Source organism: Manis pentadactyla, chromosome 13 (assembly GCF_030020395.1).
Source record: "Manis pentadactyla isolate mManPen7 chromosome 13, mManPen7.hap1, whole genome shotgun sequence".
In the NCBI taxonomy this organism is placed as follows: domain Eukaryota; kingdom Metazoa; phylum Chordata; class Mammalia; order Pholidota; family Manidae; genus Manis; species Manis pentadactyla.
The window spans coordinates 71,131,670-71,148,731 of NC_080031.1; the positions used below are offsets into that span (position 1 = coordinate 71,131,670).

A 17,062-nucleotide genomic window follows, 5' to 3' on the forward strand; every position below is an offset into this window, starting at 1 on the left:
GAACACTTTCAAAAATAAACAAATGTGTGTGAATGTGAGTGTGTGTGTAACTACACACAGCATTCTATTGCTGTAGTCAAATTTGAGGTGAAGAATGGGAAAAAATTAGATGACTCTAATTGGTGCACAAGAAACAGAGATTGAATTATATATAGGAAACTAAGGGAGGCATTTAACAGGAGCCTAGCACAGGAAAAGCTGCATTTTTGATAAAGCATTCCACCTGTTATGGAAGGGGGACATCAGTTGGAATAGTCAAGGGAAAAAATGAAAGGAATGTGGAATGCACCAATATATTTAAACACTGTGTACAATAAGCTCCTGTTAAGATGGTGTCTGGATCCTGAAAAGTATACCTTTCTATTGAAGAGAAAATAGGGATTTGGTACTCAGTTCTTATCCAAAAAGAAAATATAAAAACTGGCCTTCTATATCTCAGATTCTAGGTGTTTTTATCTTAAATTTGATGATCTGAAAAAATGTCTGTAAACAAGAAAGGCAATGGATCAGAGGAAACTTGAATGTGATTTATTAAAATGTGGTAGTTTGCCAGTTACCTCCCAGGAGATGCATAGGCAGTAAAATTAATGCAACACTTGCCTGGCATAAATAGTCATTTGTCCCTGGGAAGTGGACAGTTGCATATTTACAGGCTGTATTTCACAGATTGCAATTTCTCTCTCTACACTACTTCATATCCATTATACTGCACGGAACACCAACATTTGCTTTTATTTTATTTTATTTTTTTAACACAGTTCCTTGGTATTTACAGTATTTTTTCTTCTCTCATCACCCTCCCTTCAAAGCTGGTCAATTGCTTTTCAGGATTTTTTTTCACCTCACATTCAGGACGAGGAGGCATTTGCAGTTTTCTGTGGGTCAGGCTCTGCTTCTTTAATGTCGCCTCTTGGGGGATTTTCTGTGTGCTTCATTGAACAGATCTTTGTCTCCTGTGAAAGATTTTTGAGAATTGCACTCAGGAGAACTCAAATATTCTTCCTTTTTTGTCTCAGTTCTAGAGCTCTCATTGCTCATAGGAGTGTGTTCTTAGGCTTGTTCTTGTTCCATACTTCTGGAGTCACAGTGTCGATTGTCCTGGGCCGAGCGGACATCTGAGGTGGAGTTGGCCTCATGGGACCCAAAGGGTGAGACCGATCCCGGAAAACGGTTGACGGGCAGAGCTGTACGGTCTCCATCACTGCTTTCGGCTGGCATTCCCAGTCAAGGGCCGCTTTCTCCAGCAGATTTTTGGCCACAGCTAATTTTTGTTCCAGATCAGTAAGCTGCTGGGCCTTACATAATAAACCCCTCTTCCCACACGAGGCTCCTTCAGCGGGCTTGAATTTTTTCTGACTCTTGTGCATGGAGGCCACATAGCTTGGTTCCCGACAAGTTTGGTTGTCAAGCTCTTCTTCTCCACTCCTTCAGCAACCAGAGGCCTGCACGCCTGCCCCTTCTCGGTCAAACCCGCACAGAAACACACGGGTCCGCCTGCGCCGGGTCTTCATTTCCTATGAACGTTACTCGTTCTAAAGATCTCGGATCAATTTGCTCCTTCTTTCCACTTAAGTCTTTAAAATATTAATAGCAGCCTGTTGGTTTTCTGCTTTCTCAGATGTTTCTTTAAGGTGATTTTGCAGGACCTCCTGAGACACTTCATTTGTTATCTTTGTTTCTGACCGATTTCCAGGAGCTTCTGAACATCTCTTTTGGCCGATTTTTCCTCATTTCTCAAAAGTCTGAAGGTTGACTTTACCTCCATGAAGTTCCCTTGAGGTCCTTGTCAGCTGACCGGCAATGGCGCTTCGCTCCTGAAAGACGTCTTCCCGCTGCTTTCCCAGCGCTTCAAGGTCCCGCCCGGGGCTCCTTCCCCCGCCGCTGCCGCGCTGCCGCGCTGCCGCCGCCACCTCCTCCTCCCCCGGCCGCGGCCGCGCTCCCGCTGCCCCCTTTCCTTGCCGCCTCCGCCTCCCTCCGCCGCCCCCGCGGCGCTCCCGCCGCCCTTTCCCTGCCGCCGCCGCCGCCTTCCTCCTCCTCCTCCGCCGCCGCGCTCCCGCCGCCCCGGCTCCCTCCCCTGCCGCCTCTTTCCGTCGCCCCCTTCCCCCGCCGCCTCCCTCGCCGCCGCGCCGCGCTCCTGCCGACCCCTTTCCCCGCGGCCCCCTGCCCCCGCTGCCGCCGCACTCCCGCTGCCCCGCCTCCCTCCCCCGCCGCCGCGCTCCCGTCGCCTCTTTCCCCCGCCGCCGCCGCCTTCCCCCGCCGCCTCCACGCCCTGCCGCTGGAGGCGGTGCGCGGGGAGGGCGGGGTCCCGGCGGGGGCTCCCCCACATTTGCTTTTAAATGCGTTATGTGACATTTGATTTAGATTAAAGTATCTCAAAAAATTTCTTATTTTTTGAGATACTTAAATACACTATATTACTTCTGTGCCTTATGTACTTAGGAGAGAATCCAGACATGAGACTCCGAAGAATTCTTAAGTATTTTAAACAGGCACATTTCTACTTTCTCTAAAACCAAACTCAAAGTAGTAATAAAACCATTGCTTCTGAACAAAAGACCTAGCACATCTACTGATATAAATGGACTTCCTCAGTAAAATGCACGAATATTTTCTTTTCAAGGGAAATGTAGAAGTTACTTACTTTCACTTAATAATTTCAAAATATACAAAGCAGAAATTTATAGAATTACAAGGAAATTTCATAAACCCACAATCATATTTAAAATATCTCTAATATTAAATATATAAGTAATTTCAGTGTATAGCCGATTTGAATTACACAGTTGACATTTTTGATTACTGAACCCAAAACTAGACAATATACATTTTTTAATTAAATGATTTTCTTCAAAATTACTTATATACAAGTACAGAGTAAAAAAGATTCGCAGATTTTATATCACATAGCACCATCTCCAAACAAAATGAAATTCAGTTACAATACAATAAGGGAAAGGCTTGGAAAATGAAAAACACACTGCTCAGTCATCTATGGTATAGCATGTGCAGATTCTCATCTGAGTATGTGGGTAGAATTAACTGACATTGGCTAAAGATGAGGCCAGGAAGTGATAGTATGAATATTTAAAATGAATTTCTTACAGACACATGCTTTTTGTAAAAATAACTTACATTTCTTACTTATTCAGAGATAAAAGGGAATTTTTAAATACCAAGCATAAAAGCCTGAACATTGGGGGTTTTATCTGTGCTCATTAAGATGATGTTTAGAATTATGTCCAAGAATCTACAAAGTCATTTCACTGTTTTGATATGGGTCCCTTGACTGGAAAGGATTTGAAAATATAATTTATAACAAATGGGACATATTTTATTAAATATGAAGAATCTTAAAAACAGTCTTCAGACTTCTTTCATGATTCTAGAGCATGTGATTTGAGACTTTCTATTCAGTACAAAAGACAAAGTTTAAATACATACTTTGCATCAATTACTATTTGTAATGAGAAATATAGTAGCAAAACTGTATAGTAATCAAATAAAGATTACAGATGATGATCATGTCATATTAACAAAAAAATACTGTATTTACATGAATTCTGCCTTTGCAACAAAAATGTTAGCTTGTGGGAGTATCACTACTTCGAAGGTACATTCAGACCCTTTGCAGGTGTCTAGGGTCTTTTACTGGCAAAGTCAGTTTGGCATTCCAGTCACGGTAAACCAGCCCTGGAGGCCTTTTAAAGGCATGGATTAGAGAGCTCCTTTGGCATTAGGTAAGTAAGGTGGTGATGTCTGACAGATTAAATGGCAGCCTCTCACGCATTTCCTCCTGCTGTTCCTGAGAGTGGCAGGGGGTTTATAGCTCTGCTTCAGTGGGATGGGAACCCTCTCCCTGGACCAGCATGGCCTGTCTTACTGCTGTAGCTGAATGGCGAGACAAGTGAGCCTCGTCTACTCCCACTCATTGAGGATCCTTGTACATTCTGCCTCTTGATGAGCTTTGGCTTTGCTCTTTCCCTGGTCTCTAGATGGGCCAGGATAGAAGGATAGGCTCCTCAAATGCTCAGAATTGTTTTCTGGAACGTCTGACAGATGTCAGTAATATCCTCTTACCCCTGGAATCAGTCGGTGGAGGCAGGTCACAGTACAGGGGAACTTGGAAGGTTTGCTTCATCTTCATAACTGTCAGAGAAACACCAACTGAAGTAATGTATCACATATATATTGTTTTCATGGTAAAGTTCCTTCCTAGAAATTGATTGTAACCCAACATACTATTTTTGCAAAAGAAATCACTTCCTGACTCAGAATTAACAAAGAAAATCAAATGAGATTTATAGCTAATTTAATTTGATTTCTGGTTAGGATGAAGAAATTGTATTCTATAATAAAGATGAACAAGAAGAACATAAGTCACATTAAATGCAAATTAGACCGTAAAATCCACACGCGTCAGGCTGTCAGGAACTCTATAGCCTTACCCCATTCTGTTGTTCACTGTTTTTCAGGTTTTCCTAAAATATGTGTCAGATGGCATTGCCTCGCGTTTCTTGCGCATTCCCATCTCCACGGTGTGGCCATGTTTGGTCTCCTCAAAGTGTTACGAGGAGGCCCAGTATTATGAGCTGCCTTGAATTACATGTGCCTATAATATGTGGTGAAACCAGGACAGCCTGAAATGGCCTCACTTCAATTTACTTACCCATTTTGCTACCACAGATAAAGGCCCACAGTCAGACCACCTCCTTCTCCCAGAGACCAGACACAATTTCTGTTTCTCCTCAAGTAGTGGGGTTCACGTTTCTGACAACCCACAGAATTGCTCAAACCCACCATATCCTCCCTCAGAAACCAGGGGTCACCTTATCCTCTTGACAGTACAAAGGCCGCTCCCCACACTCCCTGCCAAGTCGTTCTGCTCCCAGGGGTGCCCTGCATGGGACCCTCCCTAGGATGAGGTGTCCCTCTGCCCCAGGCTGTGCCTGTGGTTACTGACCTGCCATCTGTCTCACCTGCTCAGGGTGAGTGTTAGTGTTTGGCCCTCCCTGTAGGCCTAGAGTGACTATCCATCTCTCGCCGGCAGCATGGGCAGGAGATGACTAAACCATGCATGCATTCTTTGGCCACATGTCCTTTATGCCCAGTTCTGGTTCTTCCTTTTAAAGGCATCTATCCTCAGCATAAGACACAATCATCTGTCTTCTCAAATCCCCATTAAGCTCCAAGTCTCTAATTTCAGCCCTTGCAATGTGGTGCTTTTTCTCCCTGGAGGAATGTAATGTCCGGTCCCCTTGCTGCCCTGAGCTTGGAATATCTTTGAGACCAGTCACTGGATCTGTTGCTTCTTTGTTCTGCAGTCTTTTGAATTGAAGACTTAGTCAGCAATTGTACAGCCAAATTGGTCTGAGGATAATAAAGCCAGATGGATTATTTTTTACCCTGGAACTTGCCTTCACTTTTAATCTGGGCCATCTTTTTAATAAATCATGCTTCTGGATCATGAGTGAAAATGGAGACATATTCCCCATGATTTCTGTAAGAAAAAATGCCTCAAAGTATGTTACATTGATAGTGAATCAATCTCATCGTTTGTGAATATCAGGGGCAGAAGAATATTATGTATTAATAATAGTTTCATTATTGTTTTCAGCTTTTTCTTTAGACACTTTTTTTTCTGTTGCTGGCTCTGATCTCTTTCCTTAATTATATGTATTCAAACACCAAGCCGAGGACTTGAATTATAGCTGTTTTTCTTCTATATACTTTCTCTAGGTGAACAAATAGTGTATTTAGTCTCAACTCTTCATAGTGAGGAGCCCTAATCTCTTACCTAAAACTATATAGCTTCATGTCTATGTTATGCATAGGTTTATGCAGGGATATTAGAAAGTTCAAATTCTTCATTCCAAAATTTAACTCACATTTCTTTTATATAGCTTGTTTCACACTATCTCTGTGTTAAAAAATTTATCAAGAAAAATAAGATAAAGGTCAGCTATTTGGTGTCTAATCTAAGCATAATTGTTGAAAACAAGTAATTTAAATAAATGTAAATAAGATAAAAGTTTATACTAAGTTGGACAAAATAATGGAAATTCACTGTAGATGATTTACAAATAAGATAGTATACTGAGACATTGGTTGCTAAATGTAGGTTTAAATGTGTCTAATTCTGGGTTCTTAATTTTTTATAGAGAGACAAAAGATGTTTAGGTCTACTAATAAGTACCTTTTGCCACATTAAAAACTGTACTATAAAAATGTCTCTAGAAAGCGTAAGTTTTATAAATATGTATTATACTATAGGATGCTAATATAAGGTTGTTCAAAATTGCCTGCTTCCTAGTTTACTTCACTGGAAAGTAAATGCAACTAACTAATAGTTAAAATCTATAATCAATATATAAAAATGGGACTTCTAGAAACAATAACAGCAAAGGGAACAACTTTATTTACAAAGCCTGGGAAGAAAATGGAATGTAGTGTTAGGTGAAGACTCTGGAAGGAATATAGGGAGAGTTTTTGCTAAGGAAAAACAATGTTGTTTAAAATAAAACGTGAGAGAGGAAACATCGTTTCAGAAAAGAAAAAAAGAATAAGACAGAACCTAAATGGATAAAGAAGTTGTAGAAACAATATGTTTTGCAATTAAAACTGGCTAAGTTAGATTGATTTATAAGGGTTTTTAAAATGTACTAATATCAAATTAGACCTTAATTTTTCTTTGTTAAAATCATATAAGTTCTTAGGTTATTGGTCTGTTCTTAATAAACAATTATAAAAACTTTTTCTTTGCCTTTAATGTAATGTGTCCAGGAAATAAAGATCCTATGTCTTAGAAAATATTCCTGTGTTCCATGTTGTGGTTATCAGGCTTTTGATTACTAAGAAAAACTGGGTCTTTCCAATATTAAAAGAGCTAAGATTTCTTATGACTATGTAATTTTCTGTATTTGCCTTTAAAATATTTTCATTACTTTAGTTGAATAAGTAAGTAAATGCTGATACACAGTGACTTGCACTGCTGTTTGTTCAAATGCTTGAAATCTTTTGACATTTTAGCAAACTTCACCAAATCAAATTCTGAATGAAATCTTTTTTACCTCAAACTGAGATTTTTCAGAAGTCCTCTGGAAGATCTCAAAAGAGTTGTTCTCTCTCCTTATAAAAAGAGAAATGTTAATTTATTTAGGCTTATTCAATATGTTAAGTTGCATGAGAGACATTGTCAAGTAAAATGTAATGCTTAACCTTCTTATATTTATTTGGGATATAGATCATTAAAATAACTGAGAAATTATATGAAATTTGTAAAAATCTTACACATTCTGGTATAATGTTACCAGTCATAATTCTAGTTGTTTTATAATATTGTATATCACAAAAGTAACAATTTGTTTCTCAATTGCATCATTTTTTTTTTTTTTTGGTGAACTCTCACCAGATTTTTAATCATGGTTTTTTTTAAGTCCTTTGTCAGTCACATTTACTGTTTTACTCTTATTGTCTAAAAGCATATACAATCAGCTACAGGCAAGAAATGCTTCATTTTCAAAGAGACACATGGAAAAGGCCCTGAAAACTGTTCTAGAATACAGGCTTCTGATAACTTTAAGATCATAACACTAAACTGGGTACAAACTTCTAAAACTGTAATGGAACACTCACCATAAATCTGCTAACCCATGATCAAAACAATAATTTATTACATGAGACTGAATAAACTGATGAAGATGATTATAATTTTATGACCTCATTTAAAACAGTTCTGTTCCTCAGTGTTTTGTTTCCCAGATTTAAAAGCTCCCTTTCTCTCCTCTCTTTTAAGCTATCAGTAATTTACAGCAATTTGACAAAGTATACTTCTGCAAACAAAAGTTGGAACATTTAATCTTTCTCTCCTTACCTGATCCCCCCTGAATTTGGAAACTCCTATTAAATATTCTTATTTTTCATGATAGTATGTATATATTTACAAAAGCCAAATAAGAATCTGCTCTCCTTGTAACAGGACACAATTAGACAAGTCAGACTTAGGTCAAATCTGTGTCTGATTAGAACTCATTTGATTTATTTGATTGATTAAATCTTGGCTCCTGGGAATCTCTGGGGAATTTTTCAATCTTTGGCTATTATTCTCCTTACCATCATCATATTAACCTCTCTGGTGTGTTGGGTCCTCTCAGGGGTTTTGAATATCTCTGGCAGTCACTCACATCAGGTGACATCCATGAGGGTCAGACAGCTTGGAGGAACCCAGTGACCTGACCGCCACATTCATGGTGACGCTACTCCTGGTGGTAACCTTCCATCCGAAGGACTCAACTAGCAGAAACAGCAAATGTGAGATTCTTTGACATCAGCAGTGGTAAGTGAAAATAACTGTTCTAGTTGAATCAAAGATATAATCCAATACGAAGGTTTACTAATGATTTCCAAGATACAAGTCATTTTAAAAAGAAAATTTCATATATAATAAAGTAAATAAGTATTAGAACATGATTTAATTTTGTAGCTGTGCACTGACAATGAATGAAATGTTGAGAAGATAGAAAAATAGGTCCTCTCAAACACTTTCTGTGAAAATAAAAATTGGTACAGTTATGTAGGTTAACTTTATTTTGCCTTTCAAATTTTAAAATGTACATACAACAATTGCCATGTAGGAATCCATATTCTCAATATAAATATACTGGAGCACTGATATATGTGGACAAGTATGTTGAAAGCAACATAAGAACAGAAACATAGAAAATACATATTAGAAGAATAATTCAATCAGTTAAGATACTCTCAAAGAATGGAAAGCTCTGTACAAGTTAAAAGCAATGATATGAGTGGACTGCTGGACAGATCTGTCTATTGTGAGCTTTAATTTTTAAACCATTACAATGAATTCTGTATAATTAAATATTTAGGTCAGGTGTATGAGTTAAAAGAAAAATTAGTTATATGAAAAAGGAAAGGTGGTTGGGTTGGGTGCATCACTATCTTACTCCACACTCTTAAAATTTTACAATAGGAATGCATTATTTTTGAAATAATAAAAAATATAAAAACAGTTTAAAACAAAGAAGTTATCATTTAACCAGAGAATTCAGAAAACAAAACAAATTGAGAAAATGACAAAAATAAAATCCAAATTTAATGCAACAGAAAAGCACTGAAAATTGAAAGTAAATCCAAGAACTGTTTGTTTAAATCGACCAGAAAATTCACAAGAAATAGATATCAAAACAAAATTAAAAAGGATGCTATTATAACAGAAAAAAATATTAAAGTAAATGAACAAATATTATTTTGTAGTAGCAAGTATGCTGTACTCGTTTGTAAATCTGCTCTGTGTTTATTTAGAATGATCAGGGGATGCTCTCTTCATTAGTAATATTCCTAATATATGTAGCATTCATATATGTTTTAAGATAAGTCTTGAAAAAATGGTAATGCAAAACAGGTCACTGTGAAAGCTGAAAGTTTAGAACTGCATAATCAGTACATGGTATTAGTTTTAATTTGAGATGGAGGAAAAATGCCTGCATTTTAGTTCATGAAGACTCAATCCTGAAAACTGGCAGCATGCAAACCTCAACAAATTCAGCATCATATGTCAGTACCATGTGCTAGAGAAGGAAATTTCCCAGTTTCTCTGCTTTTGTTCCATTTATAATGAATGCAATTATTTATTTATTTTTTTTGAGAGGGCATCTCTCATATTTATTGATCAAATGTTGTTAACAACAATAAAATTCTGTATAGGGAAGTCAATGCTCAATGCACAATCATTAATCCACCCCAAGCCTAATTCTCGTCAGTCTCCAATCTTCTGAAGCATAATGAACAAGTTCTTACATGGTGAACAAATTCTTACATAGTGAATAAGTTCTTACATGGTGAACAGTACAAGGGCAGTCATCACAGAAACTTTCGGTTTTGATCACGCATTATGAACTATAAACAATCAGGTCAAATACGAATATTCGTTTGATTTTTATACTTGATTTATATGTGGATCCCACATTTCTCCCTTTATTATTATTATTATTTTAAATAAAATGCTGAAGTGGTAGGTAGAAAACATAGTTTAGTGTTGTAAGAGAGCAAATGTAGATATCAGGTGTGTGCCTGTAGACTATGTGTTAATCCAAGCTAGACAAGGGCAATAAAACATCCACGGATTGAATGCAATTATTTAATCCATACAGATTGATATCAATTTTGGCATTATCACATATGCAGCTGAGGAAGCTCACAGTCCATGGGTAAGTCTCAATCTGAACAATATCTTTATGTAACCCAGATGGTCAGATCTCAGATGGTCAGACAGACAGGCTGGAACACTGAGGCAGATCCATATGGACCCATCTGGGCTAGCTCAGCTGCTGGCACAGATCGAGCAGTGGTAATATAATTTCCCAAGGTGGCAATGGTCTGGGTCATTGTGAGCAAGGTAAAAGATAATATAATAATTCATGGTAGCTACATGGTTTTGTTTGAATTACTTTTTGGTTGAATTTTGTTTTAATGATTGGCTGTCAAGTACTGTTATGTCCAGTTAATATAGACTGTCAATTTCTCTTTTCAGTGGTTCAAGGTCCCCAGGTTTGTAAGTGATGTCTTTATTCTTGGTCCACCTGATAAGGCTTTAGGGAGCCCATTCTGTCAGTAATCAAAGGTAGAAGACAGTCTCTAGTAAGAGGCTGGTTAGGGTATATACTAGAGCCAGTTTAGGGACCTGATACTGGTGAAGTCATATTTGTTCTGTCTCATTCTGGGCCACCTAGCTAAACAGTGTATGGAGGAAGCAGGGCTGTTGTGTACTCTCCCCCCTGATGAAGTATCTGAAGGTATGTCTGGGACAGGTGTCACAATTTCTAGTTACCAAAGTCTTACATGGGGAAAATATAATTAAGGGTTATTAAAACAATCTATCAACATGGTTAATTCCTTGTTACTCTGAAGACCATCAGCAATGTCATTAGCTGGGAGCCTGCTACAAATGCAGAATCTCAGGTCCAACCCCTGATCTACTAAATCAGAATCTGAAATATTAAAACTTGCCCAGGTGATAAGTAGGTATGTCAGAGTTTGAGAAGTGCAGTCCTTATATAACATATATACAGCTAGTATTTGGCCCATGCCACCAAAGAGTTTTTGAAGCATTTACTGTGTATTCTCACTGATTCATCAACAAATAATTAAATCTCCAAGGGCAGTTCAGGCTACAAGCATAACAATCTTTGGCAGTAGCACAGGTCAGAGAAATACACAGATGGGATCTTCTGATGAATTAGTTGCTTTCCTTTTTCCATTTCAACTGGTAATACTACTGCATTTAGGCAGGCATACACTTTGATATGTAGAAATGTAATTTTTTCTCTGGTGTTCAGAAAAGGTGATCTTCTCCTTGCCTATTGCTTTGACAATACTTTGCAGTTGGATGTGTGTCTGGTTTTCTCAACGCTATTACCAGAATGATTGTGAAGAAAATCTGGTGTACCTAACTTAGCAAGGGTCAAGAGGTTTTAACATATATTCCTTGTTCAGGACCCTGTGGGTCAGATTGTACAAGTGGATATTATTGTGTGGGATCTTCAGGGGTGGTGACTTTGACCTTTAAATGATAAGACTGAAGACAATGCTTACATCCTTGACAATATACAGTTAAGTTATTAGGTGTACATCCTTATAGGTTATCAAAGGTCTTGAGGCAAGGCAAGCAACTTATTCAGCTGCCTGTGATCATTTTCTCATAGGTACTCTGGTGTGGTCCTCATATTTCTTGAGACAAAGTTATTTTTCAGGAAATTTTACATGTATAGTTACAGTTTTTTGTTAATTTGTCCTTTAATATCTCCTTCCTTTTCTCAATTTCTCCCAGACTTTGAGAGTGATGATTGCATTGTAGGATTTTTTAATATAAATTTTTTTCTCATATTATTTTCTGCCTAAAACATGAGTAATGTCTGGCTTACTAGAAATAGGAACAGGGCATTTAAACAAGAATTAAATCATTAATTTTTGTAGTTCAGGTCTTTGTTTTTGGTAGCTGTTATATGATAAACTATTCTATAAGAATAAATAGCCTTTAAGTGGAATGACTGGGTCAAATAGTAATAAATTCATACAACACACATATATTTAATGCACAGTATTCATATCCATTTACCTTAGGATATTATACAAAACCCATTTGTAAAATTAAGGAAAGGCAACAAGGAGCAGTGTTGTCATTAATTGTGGCATAAGTTATATGCTCAAAAATCAGTCAGGAAAAGAGAAAGAGAAGAGCTTTAATTTGTAATCTGTAGCATTGCTGATTTAGGTGTTGTAAATATTTCACCATCCTGATTTTAAATTACCAGTGGCTTAACAACCATCTTGCAAAATTCCTGAAAGTTTAGCAATTGCATCACCTGAGCCAGGAGAACCCTGCTCTCACACACTACTGGCATGTGAGAGCCCCTCGCCTGCATTCTGAGCCTAACAGAGAGCTATGTAAGACAAAAGGCCAAAGAGATTTGCATGCATTTTTGTAGAATGTGTATTTCTTATGTAATTTCTCAGTCCTTTGTAAAACAAGGAAGCTGCATCTTTTATAACTGGCTGCAAGAAAACCCACTCAAGTTTTACCTTTTAGGAAGATAACATCTTTATTATACTGGACAGCAAGCAAATGTATTCTGATCTAGATGACATTGTTTCTACCTTCTGAGGCTCTTCACTATGCAAACATCCTGGAAAATATAGTGCAGACAAAGGCTGCCAAAGCCACTGATTCCAAGATGTGCAGAAATGCAAGTCACATGGAGAAATGCTTCCCCTTGCAGTTATAGGCAATATAGGTATTGTCTATAACTCCCATTTACTTTTTTGTTTTCATGGGTAAAAGTGCTATTATCACTCAAGTAGCTTTAGAGTCAAGTTCCAATTTTAATGGACATTAAATAATGATAGTAATTATGTCAGTGTCTTACCTACAGATCTGAAAACAAAATAAAGATGCCAGCAAAAGAAATGACATTCAGAAAAAGGATTTTTAGACCTTTAAAATTCACTCATTATATATAAGAAAGATTTTAACAGATCCTTATTTATATAATATGATCTAGAATAGCGTTGGCAAACTATGGCCCACTGGCCAAATCTGGCCAACCATTGGTTTTTGTAAACAAAATTTTACTGGAATACAGCCACACTCATTTAAATGTTTCATAATGTCTATGGCTGCTTTTTTACTAGACTGGCACAGTTAAGAAATTGTGACAGAGAACACATGGCCCTCACAGCCTAAAATATTTACTAGATAGTTGTTTACAGAAAGGTTTGATGACTCCTGATCTAGAAGCCACAGAACCAAATCATAATGGACACTAGAACTTTTCAGTTAATTTATTTCAGGGATCAGTTCTTATTTGTATTATCATTGGTGGATCTATTAATAGCTTCACAAGGAATTTTGGTTATTTTTAGTCTGTCAGAGATTGCCATTTTTACATGACACATACACATTTAGAAAATAATAGCTATTTTCAGTACAATTATCCATGTTTTTTTATGGATTGAACATGCTGTGTCCTTGTCCACAACACAAAGGCATTTACTCTAGGTTACCTGGCCAAAAAAGTTCAGTAAAATCCATATGAGAGGGATAGGGTTTTATCAACATCAAAAACACTGTGATTCCTAGTAATTTCTTTCAAAATTCCTGGATTTTGGGGAGTGGGTAAGGGAGTTGTGGAGTAAGAATACACTGTGCTTTTTGAGAACTTTACCTAAATGATTAGTCTGAGTTAGTAGAGGATGCCAGCATGCATATCCTGTTAGCATCTGCCTTCCATAAAGGAGACACAGACCTGAAGCTTCCTCGGGGCTTCTTGAGGTTCATGGTCACTTTCAGAGGCACTGGGACTTCCCATTTAGGAGACCTAGGACTTCTGGCCTCACCCTTTCCTCAGGGCATGCCAGGAAGAGCTTGTGGAGCTCTTCATTCTAGCAATTTTCATGTACGGTTATGCCCTCCTAGCTCCAGTCCCACCAAACATACACCTAGTTCAGCTTCTCTGATTTCATTCTTTCTTTTTTTTTCTAATTCTGTAAATTGGAGACCATATACTAGATGCTATCCAACAAAACAAAGTACCTATGACCCCAGCTCTAACCTCAAGTGGCTCACAGTCTTTCTCATGATTTTAGTAAATAAGGGAGAACTTAAAATGCAACGTGGCAACTGATACATCATCAATGAGAACTGATAAGGGCAGTGCAATTGATTTCTAGAGGCTTCATAGAGGCGACCTAAGAATTAAAGCCAATTGCTTTAACTTGAATATTCCTTATACAGAAGTAGGAATAAAAATCGAATCTAGTGTAACTTTTCTCTTTAGAATTTTTATGCAAGATAATCTATTTGTTTCTTTGTTTACTCTTTTATTCTGTTGTGTTCTGTCCTGTGTTATGAGGTGTATCATCTGCATTCAAAATAATACCTTTGAGGATAAAAACTTTTATGGAACTGTTATTCACACGATAGTACATACAAATATCCAGGTACTAAAGCAGTGCTTAAAAATAATGAGATAGCTTGCAGAGGTCTATGTTGGCTTCATCAGGTTGGAAGAAGGTATTATCCTTTGTGCTATTAGTGTCAGCAAATCCATAGTGATACCTAGACCCAAACTGTTTTTGGGCTCAAACATATATAAAGTTTCTTTCTCAGTTGCAAAACAGGCCAACACTGGTGTTCCTAGTTGACTATTAGCTTTTCTGCACTTACCTTTCAAGAACTAGGGCTCCATCCATCTTGTCAATTTACCATTTCCCTAGCGACCATCGTTTTCTGCATCTAGTAGGAGAGGAATGGTGAGAAGAGTAAGGAGGGTTCTACCTGCTTCTTGTAAGTTCTGCCCAGAAATGGTACTCATCATTTCTGCTCACAGTCCATTGGCTAGAATGCTGCCATATGACCTAATTTATTTACATGTGGGGCTGAAAATGCTTTTTATTGTAGCCCAGGAAAAAGATATGGTGAGTTTGTGGTAAATAGCTAGGAGTTTCTCACCCAGCCAACATCACTGAAGCCTATTTTATCAAGTCTAAATCTCTGCCCTTATCGATACCATTTTTTTCTGACAGATACTTGTACTCTAGGTATTTTTTAGACACACTGAGCTTGAGTTGACAGCACTTACTAGCTTTCAAAGCCTCAGCAGAAAGAACTATTTATGGAGGATTTTGTGCATTCTATTTCCCTAGGATGGTACTTCTTAATCATGATTCATTTTTGCCTCCACCACAGGGGATGTTTGATGATATTTGTATATGTTTTAGGCTGTCAAACTGGGAAAGTGGGTGGACTGACCTCTAGTGGGTGGAGGCCAGGGATGGTGATAAATGTTCTGTAATGCACAGGGCAGCTTCCTGCAACAAATAAATCAGGCTCAAAATACTAATCATGTTGAGGTTGAAAAACCCCATCCTGGATACTCTATGACCTTCGTTCAAAGTGAAGCCATGTCATTGTGAATGTGTAACTGGATTTTATTATAGTATATTATGTAGCATATTATATATACTGCATTATATTCCTTATCCAATGGTTTATATTGTTATGATATATTTGGACCCTCCTGAATGATGTTACAGGAAATCGTGGGGTTCGTCCCTATATTTATTATAAGGGAGATGCATTACATAGCATTAATTCTTTGAGGAGTTATAGTTAAAATCTCTTTTATGAGAATCAAAAATAAAATCAGAGTTATTGATTTCTTCTTCCTCTATAGACACTCCAATAATTACTTGTATTTCTCCATTTGTTTGGCTATTAGAAAGTTTAGAGTCAAATATGTTACCAACCTTTGAATGGCAAGAGGAGTTATTGCTTTTGTGATTGTTTTATGTGTTTTATCATTTGATATTTTTCCAGTCTTTGTCATGTATGTGTGTGTGTATAATTACTATATACCTAGATTTAGATTACCTTCTAAACATTTTTGTCACTTTCTATCAATCTTCTTACCTTTTTAAAGTATATTTTATCAAGCTATATTTTTAATGTTTTCATTAGAATCATTCTTAAACAATATGTAGTTAAATGAATTAATTAAACAATAATTTTGAAAAACCTCATCCTTACAGCATTTCCATTTCTCAATAAATAACATCCAAATGTAAGTTGACTTGTCTAATGTCACATGGTATATGGCAGGCTCAGGAGATGAGAAAAATGGGATGAGACCAACATATGGTTTGATTTGGAAGAAGCCAAAGTGTAAAGTAGTTTGTAGAAATATCTGGTTGCTTGGGGCAGATTTCCTAGTCATGTGGAATATAGTAACATATGCCTCAAAATGACATCAAAACCTGTCCCCTGTCCCCAACCAATTATTTTTCTACTTTTACTGAGTGAAACATGCAAGCTTTAATCAAGGTCAATTTTACTTTAATCATCACCTGAGATTCATAAGCTATCCTTTAGAATGTGCCAAGTTAGGTTAAGTGTCTTTTTTTTTTTTACCATAAACTCTTATATCGTCATAATTAGCTGATAATTTTTCAATATTCTCCAGAGTAGTTGATTTTCAGTTTTTGAAATTACATTGATGGATATAACCTAATGAATTCTCGAATGGATGTATGCTACACATATACAAAGATTTACTGTGCAGTTGAGATCCACGGACTATTTTCAAATGTTCTAGGTCTTATTTGAGGTTTTATATAAATTTAAACTAAAAAAGACAACAAAAGCTGTCTTTGAGGTTTTATATAAATTTCAACTAAAATACACAAACTGGCAGGCTATTTTCTTTGGCCTGCATAGCACTTTACTTTTTTAAATACTTGTAAAATTATTTGACATTTTTTTAAACATTGGCATATTTCTGGTAGGATAATCAGACTCATTAGGGCTCCTATTTTCAGATGGCATCAATCAGCTGAAGATAAATCGTACCTGCACCCTTTCCATTTAACCACAGGCAAACTCTGCCAAGTTCACTGACTTCATTACCTTGCTGGCACCTGTAGGGAGGTCATGATTTGCAACCCACCCCCATGATCACACATTTTAAAAACGGCAGATAAATTTTGAGTATTT

General features: G+C 37.2%; 1 pseudogene; it reads right to left on the reverse strand.

Annotated features, from left to right (window-relative positions):
• Nucleotides 1–431: 431 nt before the first annotated feature.
• On the reverse strand, nucleotides 432–2,007 carry LOC118922681 (leucine zipper protein 2-like; annotated as a pseudogene).
• Between the last annotated feature and the right edge of the window lie 15,055 nt (nucleotides 2,008–17,062).